This window comes from Pongo abelii, chromosome 13, assembly GCF_028885655.2.
Source record: "Pongo abelii isolate AG06213 chromosome 13, NHGRI_mPonAbe1-v2.0_pri, whole genome shotgun sequence".
Classification (NCBI taxonomy): Eukaryota; Metazoa; Chordata; class Mammalia; order Primates; family Hominidae; genus Pongo; species Pongo abelii.
In genome coordinates, this window is record NC_071998.2 from 82538379 (window position 1) to 82562051 (window position 23673).

A 23673-nucleotide genomic window follows, 5' to 3' on the forward strand; every position below is an offset into this window, starting at 1 on the left:
TTATAAGGCTGTAAAATGTGATCAGTGAATGAAATCCCCATTGCTAAGTCTCTTGTTTTCCCGTTTGGAGAAGTAACTCCTGCTGATGTTGGCCATCCCTGGCACTACAGCTGTATCTGAATAATCCCTTAGATTTGGCTGAATTTTTCATCTTCCCGTCAAGAAAGACATTCATCTTTACCTGGGGCATAGTCCAAGAATTGCTAAGTTTAATAAATGCAGTTAAATCAACCTAACCATTGAGTGAAATTCCAGGATTGTTTAAAACCTTTTATCCAGTGAAAACAACAAAGCAGGGTAGAGTTATTTAATAGGAGTTAAGAACATTGCATTTTCTGATTGACAGGGAGGGGTGAAGCCTTTGTCTTTAGCTGGACTGGAACACAATTAAACTGCATGTGTCAGGGGTGAGGGTGTTACCCAAGACAGTTTATTACCTCAGGTGCCAAGACTCAGTTGCCTGAACACCCCAGCTCCTGGCACTCTGAACAGTTCCTCTTTCTGTCTCTGCAGAAGCAGCCACTTCCCACTTCCAGCCAGTAGCTAGTTCCTCTTTCCCTTCCGCGGAGACAGCCGCTTCCTCATGAATGTAACGTATGTCCTTCCAATCCACCTTCTTTTTTTATTTTTTTTTAACATATATGTACTTCTGAGAAAACATATTTTGTGTTTGTGCCTTTTAGAAATTTGCAAATTAGCCAGGTGTGGTGGCGACTGCCTGTAGTCCCAGCTACTCAGGAGGCAGAGGTGGGAGGATTGCTTGAGCCCAGTAGGTCAAGGCTGCCCTGAACTGTGATCGCAACTACTATACTCCAGCCTGGGTGATGGAGAAAGACTGTGTTTCAAAAAAAGAGAAAAGAAGTTTGCAAACATGTTTTTGTTCCACAAATCCCATTTTGTTTCTTCCTTTTCCACCACCATATATGTTGTTGAGATCTGTCCATGGTGGTTTCTGTTTATCAGATCATTACTGTGGTGGGCTGCCTGGGGCCCATCACGTATGCAGTCCACGTGTCACTTACTGAGCTCTCTTGAGAAGGATGACTAAGCTGCTACAAACTCTCATGCATGTTTTTCTCTGTACCCGGGGACGATATCTCTGGGACAGGAGCCAAGAGTGGTGTTTTGTTCACAGGGTACACATACATTGAATTTCACTAGGGCTTGCATTTGCTTTCAGAATGGCTGAGCTACTAAGGCGCACACCAGCAACATCCTTGCTCTTCCTTGAGAGAGTCTCTAGGTTTGCTAGTTTGTGGGAGTAAGGAGAAAGGGAATATCTCATTGTTTGATTTGTAATTCTTTGGTTGCACTTCATTAGTAAATTAGCAGATTCTTCCTGGAAATTTTATGTTCTTATCTTTTCTCCATGTTTTTCTTTTGACTTTCTGATTGGGCTTTCTTGTTGAGGTTTTCAGCAACAGAATTTTCATATGTATTCTCTTGCTTTTTTCATCTATCTGATAATTTTGTCTGTGATACTCTTCATCAAATAGAAGTCTTTCATGGGATGCATCCGAATCCATCAGTTTTCCCCTTTGTGCTTGATGGTTTTGACTTTTAAAGTTTTTCTCCCCCGCAAATCACAAATATACTGGATTTGAATATATATTTTATTTTGTTAGCTTTATAGTTTTATCTTTCACGTGTAGGCTTTAATTCCAACTGAAGGTACTTTTGAATATGAAATGAGATAGAGACCCAATACACACACACACACATATATATATGTATTCTGTTTGTTTGCCTGTTTTTGTATTTTTAGTAGAGACAGGTTTTCTCCATATTGGCCAGTCTGGTCTTGAACTCCTGACCTCAGGTGATCCACCTGCCTTAGCCTCTCAAAGTGCTGGGATTACAGGTGTGAGACACCACACCTGGCCTAGGCTCAACATGTTTTTAAATCTCCGGATAGTAAGCCAGTTTTTCTGTCACCATTTACTAAATCGTGCATCTCTTCTCTGCTGTCCTGATGTTCCTTCTAAAACATACTAAGTTCCTTGCATCATGGTCTGTTTCTGGGTGCTGGATTCTATTCTACTGATCTGACTGTTTAGTCCTTGTATAAGTACCATGTTATTTCCATCCTTATGGCTTTGGAACTCTCCTAACATCTGGTGGTGTGAGTCCTTCCTCTTGATTCTCCTTTTTCTAAACTGTTTTACTGAGCTTCAGATATATATTCTTCTTTATACTGATTTTAGAATCAGTTTTTCAAGTCACCAACAATACATGCTGGGATTTCAATAGGGCTTGCACTGAATGTATGTAGATCAACTTGAGGAAGAACAGACATTTTTGTTGGGGAGATCAGACCCAACACCAGGTCGTGGGGGTGACAAAGTCCAGCAGAGTCAAAGGATTGAGAAAAAGACAGTTTGAGAGAGAAAGGTGGGACACCAGAGGGCCATCGCAATCGTGGAGGCTGCAAAAGCCCCGAGCTCCGGGAGCCCACGCTATTTATTGGTAATCCAACAGAGAAACAGGTGGTGAGAATGTGGAGGTCAAAATGACACGTTGCATTAAGCACATGATTTACAGCTGTGATGGTTTAACATTTATATGGAACATGTTCTGCTACTTGAGATAATGGGAATACAATCAATCTAGGAGCCTAAGAGGGCTAGAAGCAAGGAGCCAGCAAGTCTAGACACATTCCCAAGGACATTATACAAGCCCTGCCTCAGTTTCCCTCCCAACATTCAGCTTTTTCCCGACAATTTTTCTGTATTAGATCAGCACAACCATGAACATGGCATAAGTCTCCAGTAACTTAGTTTTTAAGGTGTCTTTTGGTAGAGTTTTAAAATTTTTCCCACAAATTCTTCTGTCTCCTTTATTAGATTATTTCCTACAGTGTCTAGATTTAGCTCCTGTTGTAAGTGTCATGTTATTTTGAGTTTCTTTTTCTCAACGATTTTTGCCAGAGAGAGAAGAATGTGGTGTGATCTTGTGCCTGGACACTTTGCTTCTTCCAGTAGTTTTACAGGAACATTGGTCCTGCCATTGCAGACCTGGACAGTTTCACCTCCTGCCTTCCAGGGCTCACCCTTATGTGGTATTTCACCCCATTGCTCTGACTAGGGGCGCCTACAGAGGCTGACCAGAGGAAAGTGTCCTTGTCCACTCCAAACCTGAAAAGGAATGATTGCACTGGTTGCAGTAGGCTTTGGGGAGATTATCTTTTAGATGATTGTCCTAAAAAATTTCATTCATCCATTTATTCATTCATTCAACAGATACGTACTGAATGCCTACTATGTCCAGACATTGTGTTTTGGCAGCTGGGATATGTCTAGGAATCTGTTTAAAAAGAAAATCTCTGCTCTCATGGAACTTACACATATTATTTAATTACTTTGATTATATATGGGTGTTGAACTTTATCAACTACTTCTTCAGCACCTTTTGAGATAATAATTGTTTTTTATATTGTTAATATGGAGAATTACACAGCTAGATTTTTCTAATGTTGTAATCCCGTCATAAACTCTACTTCACCTTGACATAGTTCTTGTGAAATATCACCGAATGTTTTATTTAGGATTTTGTTAGATCTCTGTTTGTAAGTAAACCTGTCTTGTCTTTGCTGCCTTTGCTTGTATATGCTCATCTGGTTTTGGTATCAAGATTTTGCCATTTTGCTCACCTCTTAAGATGAGCTAGGCTTCCTACACATCAGAAAAGTCTTTTCAGAGAAGCCTTCCCTAACCTTTTCATCCCAAATAGGATCCCCTCTACACCCCCTGTTTCTGCATTCTGCTTTGTTTTTACCTTAAAGCACTTACCACAAACAAAAATTTGTTCCTTTGTTAATTTCTTCATTATGTGGCTAGTTTCTTCTACTAGACTGTATTCCCCATGAGGGTAGCAAACTTGTTTGTGCTATAGTGCCCAATGTGTAGAGTAGTGCCTGGCACATAGCAGTGTTCAACAGCATTTGATGAACAAACACAAAGATTGGCCTGGGCTTTTACAGGTTAAGAGTTGAGAGCCTGTGGAGGTGATGGGGTGCTGAGGGTCACATGCTACTAGCAGATGTAGAATCAGAAATGAAATTTTTAGAATCAGCTCATACTTCTTCCCGTTTGCATAGACTAACAGTTGTGGTTATCTAAAACAAAATAGGGGAGAAGATACCCAAGCAATTCTATGAGAATATAAATATTTCAGTTCCAAATTTTAGATATTTAAAAAAACAAAAAGCTAAAATCTAGTTAAATATGTCATCTTATAGAACAAAGATTATTGAATTTGTTCACTTAGTCTGTATAGATCAAAGAATGACTTAAAAAAGAGCTGTGTACTCCTAATAACATATTTATTATACATTAAAAATCAATATCATAATGTAGCAGATAAAGAGGGTATGAATTTGTGGAAATATGATTAAACCAGTTATCCAAGTGAGCCAATGCCCAAAGCTGTGTTTACCATACAATTTTAATTTTGGAGGAGAAACTTGTAGTACTGTTGAGAAAATTTGTCAAGTCATACCTACTAATGACTGTTCTTCGGGGGGGCTTTTTTGTTGGATCTTATTTTTTGGTTAAATTGATCCTGTGGAGGACAGCTTTAGCTGAAAAAGAAAATGGAAATGAAAGACTTAATTAAAAATGTAACATCGCATTCTTGCTGTGGGGACACCAAAATAGGCAATGAACACATTCTCTTCAATATTTATTCATCTGATTTTCATGGTAATTGGTTGGTCCCTGACTATAAAGGGGAAAACTTGGCAGAGAACAGATTACTCAGAGAAATAAGGATGCAAAACAGTTCTGCATCTAAATTTACTCCAGAATATACTAACCTTTGTGCCTTCCCACCATTCACTGAGATCACTGGAAACGTGGTGAGAAGCTGCCTGGGGCATCTTCTGAGCCCTGTTCACAAGGTGTCAAGAATATTGACTCTAAAATAGTATCTGGAAGGTGCCAGTAGCTGGGTCTCTAAGAGAAGCCTCAGAGATGGAGTCTGGAACACTTTACTTTTCAACATCTTCAGAATTGTTTAGTCAATGCTCTTATGTCTAAAATTATTCCCTGAGTCATTTATCATTGATTCATCTCTTTGGTCTTGAAGGACCAGCTAAGTGAGGTGGGCACTGTGCTTGCATTTGAATGCGTTGCTACCGCTGGTGGGTGGGTTTCCTGTGGGTGTGATTCACATGGTGTCTGGTCATTGCACATTTAAGAGCACATGCTGGGAATTTTGTTCATAATATCACAAAACATTGATGACAATCCAACACCCCCACATTCACTAGTTTTTGAGAGTAGTTTTTAAATGTTCCCTAATCCTTACTTTATAATGCCCTGTTGTTATTTTTAAATTCCCTTTGTATCAGCCAGTCTAGGCTGTTCTGCAGTAACAAATAAAATCTGGATTCTCTGTGGCTTAACCCAGCAGAGCTCAGTCCCCCGCATGCCAAGTCATGTGTGTGTTGTGTGGCTCTCCAGTTCCCGTAGGTCCTTGGGTGACTCAGGATCCAGATGAACTGTTGTCCATCTCCTGGGCTCATCTTCTCAACACAGGAGCTCAAAGGGGAAGAGAGGCTGGAGGAAACTCGTGGGCTCTCAATGGCTGTGCTGTGGAGGGGACTCACATCAGCTCCCTCTAGTCCATGAGTCCCAGCCTCACTCCAAGGAAGCTGAGAAATGCTAAGAAACATGGAGCATTTGATCCAAGAGCCTGTCTCAGCAATATACCTTTTACATTTTTAGCAATGTAACACTGAAAAATATAAACAAAGGAGATATAACAGAAGGCTTTGAAAGAAAAACACTGATCTCCCCCAAACCATCTCCACCCTCACCCCATTCCCATGCAAAAACTTGTGCACACATAGTTAAAGTAGCATTATTCATAATAGCCAAAAGGTAGAAACAATTCAAGTGTCATCAACAGATAAATAAGAAAGTAAAATGTGGTATATCCATACAGCAGAGCATAATTCAGCTATAAAAAGAATGAAGTATTGATACATGCCACAACTTGGATGAACCTTGAAAACATTATGCTAAGTGAAAGAAGCTAGTGACAAAAGACCACATATTATTCTATTCATAGTAAAGTTCAGGATGGAAAAATCTACAGAGACCGAAAATAGATGAGTGATTCCTAAGGGCTGGGTGAGAGAAAGGGATGGGAGGACAGGGAGGTGACAGCTGAAAGGTATGGCATTTCTTTTTATGGTAATGCAAATGTTCTAAGATTGACAGTGATGATAATGAATGTATCTGCGAATATACTGAAACCCATTGAATTGTACACCTTAAATGAATGTGGTGTCTAGATTATATCTCAATGAAGCTGTGTAAAAAGAATCTCTGTATCTGCCGTTTATAGAAAAATACAGGTCAGGTGTGGTGGCTCACATCTGAAATCCTAGCATTTTTGGAGGCTGAGGTGGGATGATCACTTGAGGCTGGGAGTTCAAGACCAGACTGGGCAATATAGTGAGACCCCATCTCTAAAATAAAAAATTAGCTGGGCATGGTGGTGTGCACCTGTAATCCCAGCTACTTGAGAGGCTGAGGCAGAGTTCAAGCCTGTAGTGAGCTGTGATCATACAACTGCTCTCCAGGCTGGGTGACAGGTGACTCTGTCTCAAGAAAAAAAGAAAAAAAAATTACAGGGGACAGAGGAACAAGTTATACAATGCCATAAGGAAGCAAAAGCCAAATCGTAAGGTGGAGTATTCCACAGACAAATATCTTGTTTTTCAAACAAATCACTGGTATGGAGGAAAAATGGAAGGAAAATATAAATAGAATAGAAGAGTGTTAAGAGAAATAATGAAATGCAAATGCAGACTACATCTATTTGGATTCTGATTCCAACAAACAGGTAATAAAAAGAACATCCTTGAGACAATTAGAAAAATTTGATGTTCTGTTATTAGGTGTATATGTGTTTATAACTGTTGTATCTTCCTTATGGAGTGACCCTTTATTAGTATGAAATGTCCCTCTTTATCTCTAGTAAGTTTTTTAAATTATGAATTATCTTCACTTGTTTTAGGTCTATTCAGATTATCTATTTCTTCATGAGTCAGTGTTGATATTTTGTGTCTTTCTAGAAATTTGTCCATTTTACCTAAGTATCAAATAGGTTAGCATGTATAAAGAATACTGTTGGGTGGAGTTCTTTATAGATATCTATTAGGTCTAGTTGGTTTGTGGTGGTATTCAAGTCTTCTGTTTCCTTGTTGGTCTTTTGCCTAGTTGTTCTATTCATTATTAAAAGTGAGGTATTGAAATCTCTATTATTGTTGAATTGTCTATTCTCCTTTTATTCCTATTAATTTTGCTTTATGTATTTTGGTGTTCTGTTACTAAGTGCATATGTGTGTATAACTTTTGTATCTACCTGATGGACATACCTTTTATTAATGTGAAATGTCCCCCATTATCTCTAGTAACATTTTTTGCTTCTTTTGTTTTAAAATCTATCGTATCTGGTATTAGTATATGTACTCCAGCTTTCTCACGGTTGCTATATATGAGACACATTCTTTTCTCTCCTTTATTTTCAATCTATTTGTTTTATTTTAGCCACTCTGAAAATCTCTGCCTTTTGATAGCATTTTTAATCCATTCATATTTAACGTCATTTATGATGTAGTATGATTTATAGCTGCCATTTGACTTTTTGTTTTTTATGTAATACGTATATTATAGTTCTATATGTTAGGCATAACATTACATTATATATGTACTTTTTTATACAGATGCTTTTAAAATCAGTTAATCTTGAAGTTTCTAATTGCCCTATTCTTGAGAGAAGACAGCTATGTTTTCCTCACAATGTCTTTACCCTTAACCAGTGCCTTGCTCATTCCGTCTATTACTTAGGACACATGGACAGATGGACTTCCTCTTCTAAGGTGAACTAATAAATTTCCAGAGCAAACTCATCATCCCAGGGACATATTTTCATTGGACTCTTGGACTTGTATCCTATATCTTCCTCTTTCTTGGCTTTCACTCACTTTTTACCAGACTGCTTCCTTAAGTGCCTTTCTCGGAAGAGGTGCATAAGCATAAATTTTCTCATCCTTGCATGTCTGAAAATATGTTTTTCAGTCACTTTTGATTAAAAGTATGGTTAGTTGTAGTATGACTGGTGTGATTCTTCATCCCTTATGGTTATTTTTTTCTATAAATTTTTAATTTTTTCTTTTATCTTTATGTTCTGTAATGACATAGGCATGAATCTAAATGTGTGTCTTTTTCCATTCATTGTTCTAGGAACGTGATGAACATGTTCATTCTGAAGACTTGTGTTTTCCTTTAAATCAGAACAATTTTCTTATATAATATTTTTGATAATTTCCTGCCTTCTATATTTTTTCATCTCAGAACTCCTGGTTGAGGGAGTAGACCTTCTGGATTGACCTTGTCTCTTGTCTTTCCAAAAAGTTTCCAGTTCTTTGAAATTATGTTCTATGTTCTGGGAGCTTTTCTATATATATATTCTATATAGATATTCTATATAGATATCTATATAGAGAGATAATCTATATCTATGTATAGCATATATATACACACAAATGTGTGTAAGTATATATCTAATCTATATCTAGATTAGATATATATATCTAGATATAATCTATATCTAGATTAGATATATATATCTAGATATAATCTATATCTAGATTAGATATATATATCTAGATATAATCTATGTCTAGATTAGATATATATATCTAGATATAATCTATGTCTAGATTAGATATATATATAGATATAATCTATGTCTAGATTAGATATATATCCAGATATAATCTATGTCTAGATTAGATATATATCCAGATATAATCTATGTCTAGATTAGATATATATCCAGATATAATCTATGTCTAGATTAGATATATATCCAGATATAATCTATGTCTAGATTAGATATATATCCAGATATAATCTATGTCTAGATTAGATATATATCCAGATATAATCTATGTCTAGATTAGATATATATCTAGATATAATCTATATCTATTAATCTATATCTATATAGATATAATCTATATCTATTAATATAAGTTGTTTAACTTTTTTTTCTGTTTTCCAAATTATCTTCTGAGGCAGGTGTTGGTTTGCTCATCATGATCTTTCTCTTCATGGTGCTGGTGTTTTTAAGATGTCTGGCATTCTTACACCATGAGATTTCAGAACAAGAGGCTGGATGGATTTTCCTGGGGTTGTTCTCTTCTGCTGTGATACATATAGCTCTCTTTCCCCCTAGTCTGTCCCCAGTATCAGAAGACTGACTGAGATTATGTGTGAATTGTGTGTGTGGAGGTGATGTGGGCAGAGGATAGAGGGAATGACATGTGTGGGCGTGGTTTTGTCATCTGAAGGTTAGACTTTAGGTTGAGAAGTGGAGGGGGCTTGGACTTTTAGCCTGGGTGTCTCCCAAGAGCTCTTTACTTAGGGTCACCATCCTCCTCCTGCTGCCTTAATTCTCCCCAGGCAGCATGTTTAATTTCTTTGGATAAATGTTCCCTAGACTTCTTCCCCAAAGGCAAAATGCTAGTTTGGCTGTAAGGAGTTGGGAGCAGCGGAAGCTGCAGGCTCAGTTACTGAGGAGTGGTCTTTCTGCAGCCTGGCTGCCCTCCCTCCCACTGTTGCAAGGGTCCCTCTCCTCCACTGCAAGACTCCCCTGCCATGCATTCTAGGCTGCCCTCCTCCTCACTCTCTTTTATCCTTCAACATACTTCCATCTTTTCTGTTAGTCAGTAATGTGTTGAGATCACTGCCTCCTTCCCTTTTGTTTTTAGAAGTTGTTAATTCCTGCACTGTCCTTTTTCTGGGTTCAGGGAAGGTGGGATAGGGCAATTCCTGTACTCATCCTAACTGCTATAAAAAATCAGCATTTCGGCCGGGCGCAGTGGCTCATGCCTGTAATCCCAGCACTTTCGGAGGCCGAGGCGGGGGGATCACGAGGTCAGGGGATCGTGACCATCCTGGCTAACATGGTGAAACACGTTTCTACTAAAAATACAAAAAATTAGCTGGGCGAGGTGGCGGGCACCTGTAGTCCCAGCTACTCGGGAGGCTGAGGCAGGAGAATGGCATGAACCCGGGGGGGCAGAGCCTGCAGTGAGCCGAGATCGTGCCACTGCACTCCAGCCTGGGCAACAGCGAGACTCCGTCTCAAAAGAAAAAAAAAAAAAATCAGCATTTCACCCATCACTAGTTGTCTATTGTCAAAAACTTTAAAATCAAGCAAAATTAAAGAAATGAAAACACATGGGTAAATTTTAGCATCATGCTCACTTAATAACTGGTGAGGAAGTTTCCTCTCTTTTCTGTGTAAATACACAAATGACCAGGACAATGAATCTAGCCCCAGGGGAACTCAGAGCTGTATCCACAGCTTCTCTGCTCTTCTCTGACCAGGCTCTGAAGAAATCCTGACTGGGAACAATTTCCTACACATTTCCTGTTTGGTCACCACGGTCAGTTCTCTACCATTTTTTCATTTCCATTGTCAAGAACAGACTTTGCTGACTCTTGGGCAACCTTGGAGGTGACGAGGGGCTTCTCAGTAGCTTGGAACTAGAAAAGGAAGTGAGATCCAGAAGCAACAGGGCCAGGGAAGACCAGGAGTCTCCTCCTTTCCCTGGACAAGGCTGGTCCAGAAAACCACAGGAACAGGGAAGAGAGGACTTGTCCAAGGGCCCAGGTGTGCAGGGATTCAAGGTCAGGCTCACTCCTCAGGTGGAAAGTGAGTGCTCGCCCAGGCAAAGGGGTTGCTTGTGGGCATGCAAGCCCTGGGCGGACAGGGTTCCAAGCTGGGCTCTTGACATTTGTAAACCAAAAAATATCTGAGACAAATCTCAATCATTTCAGAAGTTTATTTAGCCAAAGTTAAGGACATGCCAGTGACACAGTCCCAGCAGATCCTGAGAACATGTGCCCAGGTTGGTCAAGCTACAGCTTGATTTTATACACAAGATATTAATCCATACATGTAAGATGTACATTGGTTTGGTCTAGAAAGGTGGGACAATGTGAAGTAGGCGGCTTCCAGGTTGTAGGTGGATTCAAAGATTTTCTGATTGGCAACTGGTTGAAAGAGTTTATCTAAAGACCTGGAATCATTAGAAGGGATTGTCCAGGTTAACATAAGGGGTTGTGGAGACCAAGGTTTTATCATGCAGATGAAACCTCCAGGTAGCAGGCTTCAGAGAGAAAAGACTGTAGATGTTTCTTTTTTTTTCTTTTCTTTTCTTTCTTTTTTTTTTTTTTTTTTTTTTGAGATGTAGTTTCACTCTTGTCACCCAGGCTAGAGTGCAGTGGTGCAATCTCAGCTCACTGCAACCTCCACCTCCTGGGTTCAAGCGATTCTCCTGCCTCAGCCTCCTGAGCAGCTGGATTACAGGCATGCACCACCACGCCCAGCTAATTTGGTGTGTGTGTGTGTATTTTTAGTAGAGATGGGGTTTTACCATGTTGGCCAGGCTGGTCTCGAACTCCTGACCTCAGGTGGTCCACCTGCCTTGGCCTCCCAAAGTGCTGGGATTACAGACGTGAGCCACTGTGCCCAGCTGATGTTTCTCATCAGACTTAAAAAGGTAGCAGACTCTTACTTAATTCTCTCCTGGATAAAGGAAAAGACCTGGAAAGGGAAAGGGATTCTCTACAGAATACAGATTTTCCCCACAAGAGACAGCTTTGCAGGGCCATTTCAAAATATGCCAAAGACATATTGCCAAAGACATATATTTTAGGGTAAAATACTTTAATCTCTTTCAGGGCCTGCTATCTGTCATGTGATGCTATGCTAGAGTCAGGCTGGAATTGGGTGTCTTATTTGCTACAGAAGTCTTAAGGTCTCTGTTTAAATGTTACTGCTGGTCAGTTGTGCCTGAATTCCAAAGGGAGGAAGATATAATGAGGCATGTCTGACCCCCACTTCCCATCATGGCCTGACCTAGTTTTTTGGGTTAACTTTGGAATGGCCTTGGCTAACAGGATGGGTTCATTCTGATGGTTGGGGGGCTTCGAATTTTATTTTTAGTTTACATATTGCAGCCATGGGGGCTGATGTGGGCCCAGCTCTGTGGCTCAGCCTTCAGGTTTGGGATGGACCTGGACCACATCTTAATTTCAAATGTAGGAGAGGCTTGGGCAGCATGTCTGTATCTGGGACAGGTCTACATCACACCTGGGTTAGGCTGGATCCAGGCATGAGCCTACAAGCCTGGAGGTGGGGTGGGGTCTCTCAGTGGATCCAGCAGAAGTGAGAAAGTGGGCAAAGGTCAGCCCCTGTGTGTGTGTGTGTGTGTGTGTGTATGTGTGCGTGTGTGTGTGACCTGTTCCAGGGTAACTCATGTTTTAATCACGAGATGTCCCCATCTGACGGCTTTGCCTCTTCTAGGAATGTGACCCTTTAGAAGGGGCAGATGTAATCATTTTGTCATTGATGGAGTGTCGTCATTAATGGAAAAATTTTAACCAGTATTTCTAACTGCCCACAGGGCAACTCCACTTACACCATTTCCCAGGCAATTGAAGCCCATGGCGTCTGCAGTGGAAGGTGTTGTCCCCACCTCCTCAGCCCCAGCTGCCCCTCCTGGGTTCCCTGCCACACCACACCTCTCTTCTCATACTTTGCATTCAGATTGTGAACAAAGTCCCCTAAATATCCCTGTAAGCTGCCTCTTCCTCTTGACCCACCTGGACTCCCAGTGACAGCCCCAGCCTACCCTGCAGGAGGCTCTGCTGATGTCCATTCCCTGCTCAGAATCCTTCTGGGATGCCATCACCTCCAGTGTAAGGTTAAACTGTGCAGTGTGGTTAAGAAAATAGGAATAGCAAACGTTCCCCAGCATGTCCTTGATGCCATGCACTGTACTAACTACTTCACTTGTATTAATCCTTTCATTCTGAAAATGGTCCTGTGAAGCAGGACTCGTGATAGCCATTTTACAGAGAGGTCAGTAATTTGCTATAAGGAGTGTCATTAGCAGGTGGCAGGCCAAGTTGTGGCAGGTGCTCAAAACTGTCTTCTCCTCACTTGTCACTGCACTGGACTGAGCAGGACAGGCAGTACTTAATAAGGCACACAGGAAGTGGTGGAGTGTGCCTGTAGTCCCAGCTACTCAGGAGGCTGAGGCAGGAGGATGGCTTGAGCCTGGGAGTTTGAGGCTGTAGTGAACTATGATTGTACCATTGCACTCCAGCCTGGGTGACAGAGTGAGACCCTGTTTCTAAATACATAAATAAAAATAAACAAATCCACAAATAAATAAGATGCACAGGATGCTGCTTGTGCACCCAGGAGAGAAAGGGCTTCAAGGGTAATGGCTTGGGATGACCATGCCCTTTACACATCAGGGGAGCATCCTGAGAGGGGCTGTATGTTTCTGATTGGACAATGAGAGGGGGCTGAGTGAACTGGGAAGGTATTGTTGCATTACAGGTAACTTATGAATCACACCCACAGCTCGAGCTGCTGTTCTAGGCCAGCTATTAATCTAGCAGCTTCAGCATCAGAGAGCTTGCTTAGAAACGAGATCCTCAGCTCCCACCCCAGATCTGCTGAGTCAGGAACTCGGAATGGGGCCTGGGGGTGTGGGTTGGAGATGAGGCAGTAGTCTGAACTTTCACAAGCCCTTCAGGGGCTAGAGTTGGGAACCACAGGTCTAGGCAACAGACCCTTTTAAAAATGAGGAAGGATATGTTAAGTAACTTGTCAGGCAAACAGAGCACATTAGCAGTAGAAATAGGATTTGAACTGATGACTTGTGATATCTTGACCAGTGGTTTTTCTCTATGTGGTCATACCTTCTGATTCTGTTCTGTTGTCTATGGCCAGTTAAACACGGAAGTGGATCATCTAGATGCTTGGATGAATAAAATTTGAAAAATTAATTTCTACTGAATTTCTGGAAAGTATGTAAGAATAGATGGTAAAAGAAGTAGCCAGGAAGAAGTTCCACCTCCCCCAAGCCAAGCAGTTTTCTGGACGTTTTGGCAGAGAAGAGAAACAGTAAGATTGGTTATGGCCTCAATGGCAGATTTGGGAAATCAGAATATGCTGCATATTTCTTAATGATTTTAATTTCCCACACTTTTGAGTTGCTTCTCAGGCTCCCAAGCATCCTTGGGCCTAAATAAAACCAGCCTTTCTGAATGCATGGAGCTTGATTCCTTCCCACTGAGCTGCTGGCAGCTTTGATCTGCGGGATCTGATTTTCTTCTACTCTTAGACTTTCTCAGATGATTAAAAATATTGTAAGCAACTCAAAGAGACCTTGTTGATAAGGCTTATCAAGCTGGCCTCAGAGTTTATTCTGGGTTCCTGACTCCTGAAGGGCAATCAGCTCTCATGCTAAGATCAGGGTGGGCCTGAGGCCCCAGGCTGACCTCTCTCCTTGAGTGTTTGCTTCTCATAGAGGAAGCCTGCGCCTGCCCTCCCTTCCAAAGAAGGCAAGGCCAGGAGTGGCTGACTCACTCAAACCCATCACATGCCTGGAAAAATCTTCCAAGCTGTTTATGGTTCTTGTGAGACCTCAGTTCTCGTCTTCTTGATTTAGAAGAATTTAAGCAAGAGACACACAGCAAGGGAGATGCAAAATAGTGCAATTTATTACAACGGAGAAAGAATATTTTGAAAGTTAGGTGCATAATGGACAGTACACCCTGAGAGAGAGAATTCAGGGCAGGCTTCGAGGTAAGGATGAGACAAATCCATAAATAAATAAGATGCACTTATTTTAAAGACGGGCACTAGGGGAGACTCCCTTTATGGGAGGCTTTCATGATTATTCATAAGGAGGTGTTGCTATAAGCATGTGCAACCTCTGGGTGCACATGCGCAATAGCTGTACATGCTTGTTCATAAGTCACATCTCATTAGCATCTTAAATCTCCACCCAGGGTTGTGTTTTTTTGCTATTATGATGAGCAAAGGGTCAGTCTGAGGACAAGTAAAATTAAAGTGCGCATGCTCTCTAGAGGGGGAAATTCCTTACTGAAGATAGCTGTGCTTGAATTAGCTGGACTACAGTGTGAATGCTGAGGCTTATTGTGTTGACTGTACGTCCCACGGTTGCCACGTCCCAAAAACTTCCTTGACTACCTATCCCGCCTCAAAGCCACAGGTGATGGTGGCCAGACTGGTGGAGCAGGCTTTGGAGAAGGAAGTGGGAGGTCTGAGCTTTCCCCACTGTAGGAAGTTCCCCCCTCCCCCAACCCTCCCTTCCTGCACTGAAGTGTCCTTGAATCTCCTTCTAGGCTCCTGGAGCCCCAAGGGGACCGTCAAAGTGTTTAAATAGTGCCTGAGGCTCTTCAGGTTCCTGCCCTGGGTCTTGGCTAAGATCATGGTCCAGCCCTGTTGGGGTGTGGAGTGGGGCGGAGTTCCCTGCTCAGCAAAATGAACTGAGGCCTCAGTTCTGTTTGCTGGAGGACCGGCTGACTTCTCTCATTGACATTGTGCCTTTGTTCGCTACAAAGGAAATATGGAAATTACACAGCCCATTCAGTCACCTATGGCTCCGGCAAGTCGTGTGACTTACCCATCCCATGGAAGTTCTGAGTGGGAAAGACCACCCCCGTAGTCTTGCTCTGGAAGCCCCCAGGGGCAGGCAGAGTCCTGAGAGTGCTCCAGGGCCGGCCTCCTCCCATTTTATTCCCAAATCCTATATCCTGGGTATCCAGGTAGGGCTGTGTGTGACAGAGTTTTTCCATGGCTAAAAAAGAAATGTCTTAGAGGGCAACACCAGGCAATGTGGAAGGAGCCCTCCAGCTCTCAAGGTTCAGATTCCTAGCACCGTGTTCTACTGGCCCCAAGGGGTGCTGGAAACCCTCAGTTCCACCTGGTGCAGGACAGAGGAGCCTCATCTGGGATGGCCCCAAGGCAGGTGAGCCCCCGGCATCCAGGCAGGGTTCAGGGAGAGCCACTGCTCACTTTCCTGCGGTACTTCCTTCTCTCTGCCTGCTTTGCTTCTGGTTTGTGGGTTTTTACACAGGTTTCAGGTTAGTTTTGTGGGTCAGCCGTGCTTTCCCAGAGGTGACCTGGGCCTAGGCCTTCCACTCTGTGAGCTGATCTGGTGCTGTCTTTGGTCACTGAGGTCATGGCTGTGGGGACATTGAGTGCGGTGGTGTTGGCCTCCCTACTCTGGCAGCTGAGTGATGACTTCTTTGTGGTTTCTTGAGCAGTGACTCATCAAATGCTGTCCTGGAGGTTTCATGGAGATGGCACAGTTCCCAAGGTAGCCTGGGCTTTTCCCTGAGGCAGAAGGAGACTACCCCTCTATCCAGCTGCAGAGCTCCTGAAAAATCATTTTTAGGGTAGAATTGGCAGTGACAGTCAATACTAACATGAGTGTACTTTCCATACAGTTAGAACAAAAGTTTCAAACCTGATTCGGCTAGAATTTAGTGTTCCAGAAGGCTGGTGCAACTGGCGGGCATCTCCTGTGTGGGCGCTGAAGCTCAGTGCGAAATGTCCCTGTGAGGTCAAACTGGGGCTGCAGCTCAGCAGATCCCTACCGCTCCCCTGGACACCTCCCCAAGCCCTGAGTGTCCTCATGAGGCCCATGTGTGCCACCATAGGGCAGGAGGCTCTCCCCTGCATCCTTCCACCACTGGGCACTTTGGAGGATCACCAAGGTACCGCACCCAGTGGCAGAGCTCCACCCAGACACACAACCCTGCAAACAGACATTTGTGCCCAGCTTAGTCACTGCTGATGGAGGAGACGTGGAGAGTTGGTGAGGGGGACTCACCTGTGTCCCCTCCCCTATGCCTGTACATTCCACTCACAACACCCACATACTGAGGTTGGCCTGCCCACTTTGCTCTCCTCCTGGGCTTGCACTGCTTTTCCTACTGCACATGAGGGCGGTTTTGTGCCAGCCCCTTCAAGGGCTTCTGTAAGGATTATTTATCCGTCTCATTCTGTTGCTGGTGATAGTTTAGTGTCCCCTGAGATCCTGGTACCAGAAACTGTCCCTGTTTTGTCCTGCTTTGACTTGGACATGTGTCACAGCCAGAGGAGGAGCCCTCACCTTCCCACCAACCACCTGGGGACCTGAAGGAGGCCCAGAAGAAAGGATGAATATGACAAGTCAGACCTGCTGTTGTCCACAGACCACAGAGGCCCCCACACCCACAATGTGGCACAAAGGAGCCTGCCCCACAACTGGCACCCCACCTCCCTACCCTGCTGCCTCTCACCCTCCACCTTCACCTCTCACCCCCACCCTTCCTATCTTCCACCTTCCAACCCCCTATCACCTCTCCCTCTTTCACCCCTTAACCTGACCCCCACTCTCCTTACTTTTGGGCACTGGGGGGGATGCCTGCTGACCACAGGCCACACAGAGCTGAGTGTGCATTTCTGCCCTAGCCTAGGGAAGAAGCATATTTTAATTAAGCTGCTGTGAAACCTTGGGGATCTCTACCTAAAAACAATGCACATTTTTCACAGTACAATCTACAAAAATCAAATCAAAGAAGTAATTCCTTACTATGAACCATTCCAGAGGCTCCAAAGTGCCCTTGTTTTAGGAGTAGGAATGTTGCTTTCGTTTCTTCGTAAAACCTCACTTCCTCCAGCTTCTCTCCCTGAAAACCGAGTCCCACCCAGTGCTCTCAAGCTGAATATTCATTTATTATTTTTGTTTTTAAATAGACTTTATTTGATATTATTTAATAAATATTGTAAAGAACTGACATCTTGACAATATTGAGTATTCCTATCCACAAATATGAAATATCTCTTCATTTATTTAGTTCTTCTTTGATTTCTTTTATTGGACTTTTGTAGTTTTCCTCATATAGATCTCATAGGTATTTTGTTAGATTTATACCTATTTCATTTTTAGGGGTGCCAGTGTAAATGGTGTTGCATTTTAAATTTTAAATTCCACGTGTTCATTGCTGATATATGGGAAAGTGATTGACTTTTGTATATTTACCTTATGTCCTGCAACCTTACTATAATCACAATTAGTTCAAGGAGTTTTTTTTTTATTCTTTCAGGTTTTCTTCTAGACAATCATGCCATCTGTGAACAAAGGCAGTTTCATTTCTTCCTTCCCAATCAGTATGCCTTTTTTTTTCTTTTCTATCTTACTGTCTTACTTTTGGACACTGTAGGTGATGCCTTCTGACCACAGGCCACACAGAGTCAAGTGTGCAGTTCTTCCCGAGCTTAGAGAAGAGACATATTTTAATTAAGCTGCTGTGAAACCTTAGAGACTTCTACCTAAAAATGGCAACACATTTTTAGCAATAATGGTTTACAAAAATGAAATCAAAAAAGAAATTCTATAGGTTTTCTTTGGAATATTAGGACTTCCAGTAAGATATTGAAATGGAGTGGTGAGAGGGAATATCTTTGTCTTGTTCTTGATCTTTGAGTTCCTTAGTATCAGATATAATGTTAGCTGTAGGGTTTTTTTGTAGATATTCTTTTCTTTTTTTTTTTCTCTGAGACAGAGTCTTGCTCTGTCGCTCAGGCTGGAGTGCAGTGGCGTGATCTCAGTTCACTGCAGCCTCCATCTCCCAGGTTCAAGCGATTTTCCTGCCTCAGCCTTCCAAGTAGCTGGGATTACAGGTACCCACCACGACGTCCAGCTAATTTTTGAAATTTTTTTGGTAGAGATGGGGTTACACTGTGTTGGCCAGGCTGATCTTAAACTCCTGACCTCAAATGATCCGCCTGCCTTGGCCTCCCAAAGTGCTGGGATTACAGGTATGAGCCACCGTGCCCAGCCCATAGATATTCTTTATCAAGTTGAGGAATTTCCTCTCCTACTTTATCAAGAGAGTTTTCTTTAAAAAAAAAAAAAGAAAAAAGAAAAAAAACTACTTTATCAAGAGTTTTTTTTTTTAATACCATTTTTAAATTACAGTTTAAGTTCTGGGATACCTGTGCAGAGCATGCAGGTTTGTTACATAGGTATACACATGCCATGGTGGTTTGCTGTGCCCATCAACCCATCATCTACATTAGGTATTTCTCCTAATGCTATCCCTAGCCCCCTACCCCCTGATAGGCCCTGGTGTGTGATGTTCCCTTCCCTGTGTCCATGTGTTCTCATTGTTCAATTCCCACTTATGAGTGAGGAGATGTGGTGTTTGGTTTTCTGTTCCTGTGTTAGTTTGCTGAGAATGTTCCTGTGTTAGTTTCCAGCTTCATCCATGTCCCTGCAAAGGACATGAACTCATCCTTTTTTTATGGCTGCATAGTATTCCATGGTGTATATGCCACATTTTCTTTATCCAGTCTATCATTGATGAGCATTTGGGTTGGTTCCAAGTCTTTGCTATTGTGAACAGTGCTGCAATAAATGCACGTGTGCATGTGTCTTTTTAGTAGAATGATTTAAAATCCTTTGGGTATATACACAGTAATGGAATTGCTGGGTCAAATGGTATTTCTGGTTCTAGATCTTTGAGGAATCACCACACTGTCTTCCACAATGTTTGAACTAATTTACACTCCCACCAACAGTGTAAAAGCATTCCTATTTTTCCACATCCTCTCCAGCATCTGTTGTTTCCTGACTTTTTAATGATCACCACTCTAACTGGCGTGAGATGGTATCTCATTGTGGTTTTGATTTGCATTTCTGTAATCACCACTGATGATGAGCTTCTTTTCATGCGTTTGTTGGCTGAATAAATGTCTTCTTTTGAAAAGCGTCTGTTCATATCCTTCGGTCACTTTTTGATGGGGTTGTTTTTTTCATGTAACTTTGTTTAAGTTCTTTGTAGATTCTGGATATTAGCCCTTTGTCAGATGGGTAGATTGCAAAAATTTTCTCCCATTCTGTAGGTTGCCTGTTCACTCTGATGATAGTTTCTTTTGCTGTGCAGAAGCTCTTTTGTTTGATTAGATCCCATTTGTCAATTTTGGCTTTTGTTGCCATTGCTTTTTGTATTTTAGTCATGAAGTCTTTGCCCATGCCTTTGTCCTGAATGTATTGCCTAGGTTTTCTTCTACAGTTTTTATGGTTTTAGGTCTTACATTTAAGTCTTTAATTCATCTTGGGTTAATTTTTGTATAAGATATAAGAAAGGGGTCCAGTTTCTGTTTTCTGCATAGGGCTAGCCAGTTTTCCCAACACCATTTATTAAATAGTGAATCCTTTCCCCATTGCATGTTTTTGTCAGGTTTGTCAAAGATCAGATGGTTGTAGATGTGTGGTGTTATTTCTGAGGCCTCTGTTCTGTTCCATTGGTTTATATATCTGTTTTGGTACTAGTACCATGCTATTTTGGTTACTGTAGCCTTGTAGTATAATTTGAAGTCAGGTAGTATGATGCCTCCAGCTTTGTTCTTTTTGCTTACAATTGTCTTGGCTATGTGGGTTCCTTTTTGGTTCCATATGAAATTTAAAGTAGTTTTTTCTAATTCTATGAAGAAAGTCAATGGTAGCTTGATGGGGATAGCACTGAATCTATAAATTACTTTGGGCAGTATGGCCATTTTCACGATATCGATTCTTCCTATCCATGAGCATGGAATGTATTTCCATTGTTCGTGGAAAAAAAAAGACCTTTTTTTTAAAGAAAAAATCTCTTGGTAAGAGGTGTTGGATTTTGTCAAATGCTTTGTCTGCATCCATTGATATGATCATGTGATTTTTCTTCTTTAACATGATGGATAAAAGCAATTGATTTCTGAATATTGGACCAACTTCCCATACCTGAAATAAATTCCACTTGGTTGTGGTGTATAATTCTTTTTATACATTGTTGGGTTCAATCTGCTAATATTTGTTAAGCATTTTTGCATCTATGTTCGTGAGAGATATTGCACTATAGTTTTCTTTTAATGTCTTTGTTTGGATTTGGTATTCAGGTAATGCTGGCTTCATAGAATGAGGAAGTATGTTCTCTGATTCTACCTTCTGAGAAAGATTGTAGGGAATTGAAATAAATTATTCCTTAAATGCTTGATAGAATTCACTAGTGAACCCATCTAGGCCTTGTGTTTTCTGTTTCAGAAGGTTATTAATTGTTGGTTCAATTTCTTTAATACATATATGCCTATTCTGATTTGGTTGTTGCCTATTCTGATTAATTGTTGGTTCAATTTCTTTAATACATATATGCCTATTTCTTCTTGTGTGAGTTTTGGCAAGTTGTGTCTTTCAAGGAATTTTTAAATTTAGATTATCAAATTTATGAGCATAGAGCCATCCATAATACAGATGTTCCTCAACCTAGGATGAGCTTACATCCCAAAAAACCTATCGTATGTTGGGAATATTGTAAAACAAATGCAGATAAGACCCTGATAAACTGGTCACAAAGTTGAATTCCATTATTCCTGTATTTCTTTATTGTCTTTTTAATGTTCTTGGGGTCTGTTGTGGAGTCCCCTCTTTTCTTTCTTATATTGATAATTTGGGTCTTATCATCTTTTTTTCTTAGCCTGGCTAGAGGTTTTTTGGGCCTTATCATCTTTTTTTCTTAGCCTGGCTAAAGTTTTATCAATTTTATTGATATTTTCAAAGAACCAGCTTTTGTTTTAATTTATTTTTTGTACTGATTTGCTGTTTTCAATTTATTGATTTCTGCCCTAATTTTTATCTATTATTTCTTTCCTCCTACTTACTTTAGATTAATTTGTTCTTCTTTTTCCAGTTTCCTAAGGTGGAAGCTTAGATGATTAATTTTAGACTTTTCTTAATTTCTAGTATATGCACATTTTAGTCTCTTTTGTAGCCTGACTAGAATGAAGGCTTTCATCTTGATTTTTATTTCCTCTTTATGATGCACAGCCTCAACCAGTTGTCTGGGGTTAACATTCCATGTGTCTTCACTGTGGCAGAATCCTTGCAGGTGTGTCTGGAGTCTAGGTTTGTCCTGGCTGCCCAGTGGTTTTAATCAGCCATCAGCATTTCTAGTGCATAACAGGTGGGTCCACACAGAGAGTTCTGTTGGCTATAAGTTCTCTGGGCAGAAGCCAGACTTGAGTATTTATGGCAATGAAGTGAACTAGCCTCTCTATTTCCTTAGTCAGTAAATACATATATGTGTGTTTATGTTGGCCAGCCTGTATACTGAAATATGCTAACTGGTGGTTCTTAGCTTTGGCAGCATGTTGGAATCACTGGAGGAGCCTAAGACACTTGGTGCCCATGCCCCACCCTGAGCTCCTTATGGAATTGGCCTGGGGCCTGGGCTGTGGCTACTAAAAGGTCCTCAGGAGTATTGGAGGTGAGACCACATTGAGACTATTGTCTCAGACACTTCCCTGCCCTAAATCACTCTTCATCCATTCCAGTTCACCCAGAACTTACGTGAGTGTCAGTCATTAAGGAATAAGAGTAAGGAGTCAATGTTAAGGCAACACCCCAATACTGGTTTCAAGCTGAGTTCCTGGGTGCCCCTGGCTTCCAAATAAGTATGCTTCTTGAGTTACTCAGGGGGTATTTCTGGGGCAGGAATGCTGAGCAGCCCCAAGAGAATTAAACAACCTCAGTAGAAAGATGCTGGGAAGCCTTGCAAAAAGCTTCCTTTTGAACTTGCCCAACAGGTTACATCCTTAGTGAGGCTTACTGCCCAACAATCAGGAGACCCTCTGGTCCACAGAGCTCTTCTCCCTCTGGTGCTTACAGAGATGGGTGGAGAGGGTTCCTGCAGGGGGAAAACATTCTAATTTCAAAGTTTTTCTGTTCCTTCAGGTGCAATTTGTAGAGCCATGAGCAGATGGTATGAGCTTCTCAGAGCACCTTGGGTGGGAATTTCCAATATGCACACCTGAAGTATAGATTTTGGATGGGAGCAGGATGGGGGTTGAAAGTCCAGAGGCTGATGTTTCTTTGGTAGGTTGATGGAGGGGGAGGGGCAAGAGTGGCCACATTAGTGGAAGCAGGAGTCACAATGAGAATTTGGGGAAAAGAGAATATAGGGGAAAACAGGAGAATGAACATTGCCTCGGAGTCCCTGCAGGAGATCGAGGAGAGCTGGGTGTCCCATGAAAGGATGGGCTCCTGGAAACTCATTTGCACACACTGATGGAGAGGAGACCCCTGCTAAGGCTGGAGAGCAAAGCCAGGGAATTCAGCTGACCCTCGAGCTAGCCGCGAGGGTGGCCTGTGAGGGTGAATGGACCTAGCCAGGTGGCTGCTTTCTGCCCCCATCTCCCACTTCTCAAACATGGAAGTCCCAGGAGATTGTGTCCAGAACTCCTTGAAAGATTGCTCCTGACAGGCCCCACCCCACCTTTTTCGAGTGTGAGCGATATCTGTGAATGTTCCGGCTCAGAGTGGAGGCGGTTGATGGACCCCAGGGACCACAGTGCAGGCCAGCAAGCAGGGCAGAGTGTTCAACCTCCTCTCCCCTAACATGGCATTAAAAGTTTATGGGCAGGCTGTAGAATTGACAGCCCAGGAACACGGAGCCTGTACCTCTGACCCAGGCTGGCTCACTCTCCAGTGGGGGACTGCAGGGGCAACAGGAGCTCCTCTGGGGAACTGTGACGCTTGCCCCTGGTGGGTGCCCAGGATGCCTGGAGAGGAGGGAAGGCTGCCTGGAAGTGCTGGCATTGAGGTGGGGCCAGGCTCAGGTGGAAGACACTCATTCTGGGCCGGGAGATGGCCATGCAAAGGCCTAGAGGTGGGAGGGTCATGGGAGCCTGCAGAGCCCAGTTCAGGGCTATCCTGAGAGGGCCAGGGAGGGAGCAGATGAG

General features: G+C 42.1%; 1 protein-coding gene across 3 annotated transcripts in view; it reads left to right on the forward strand.

The window, feature by feature from the left end:
- Positions 1 to 23673, forward strand: part of SHC3 (SHC adaptor protein 3) — a 171776-nt gene that overhangs the window by 139959 nt on the left and 8144 nt on the right. The gene's annotated exons all lie outside the window — the stretch shown is intronic.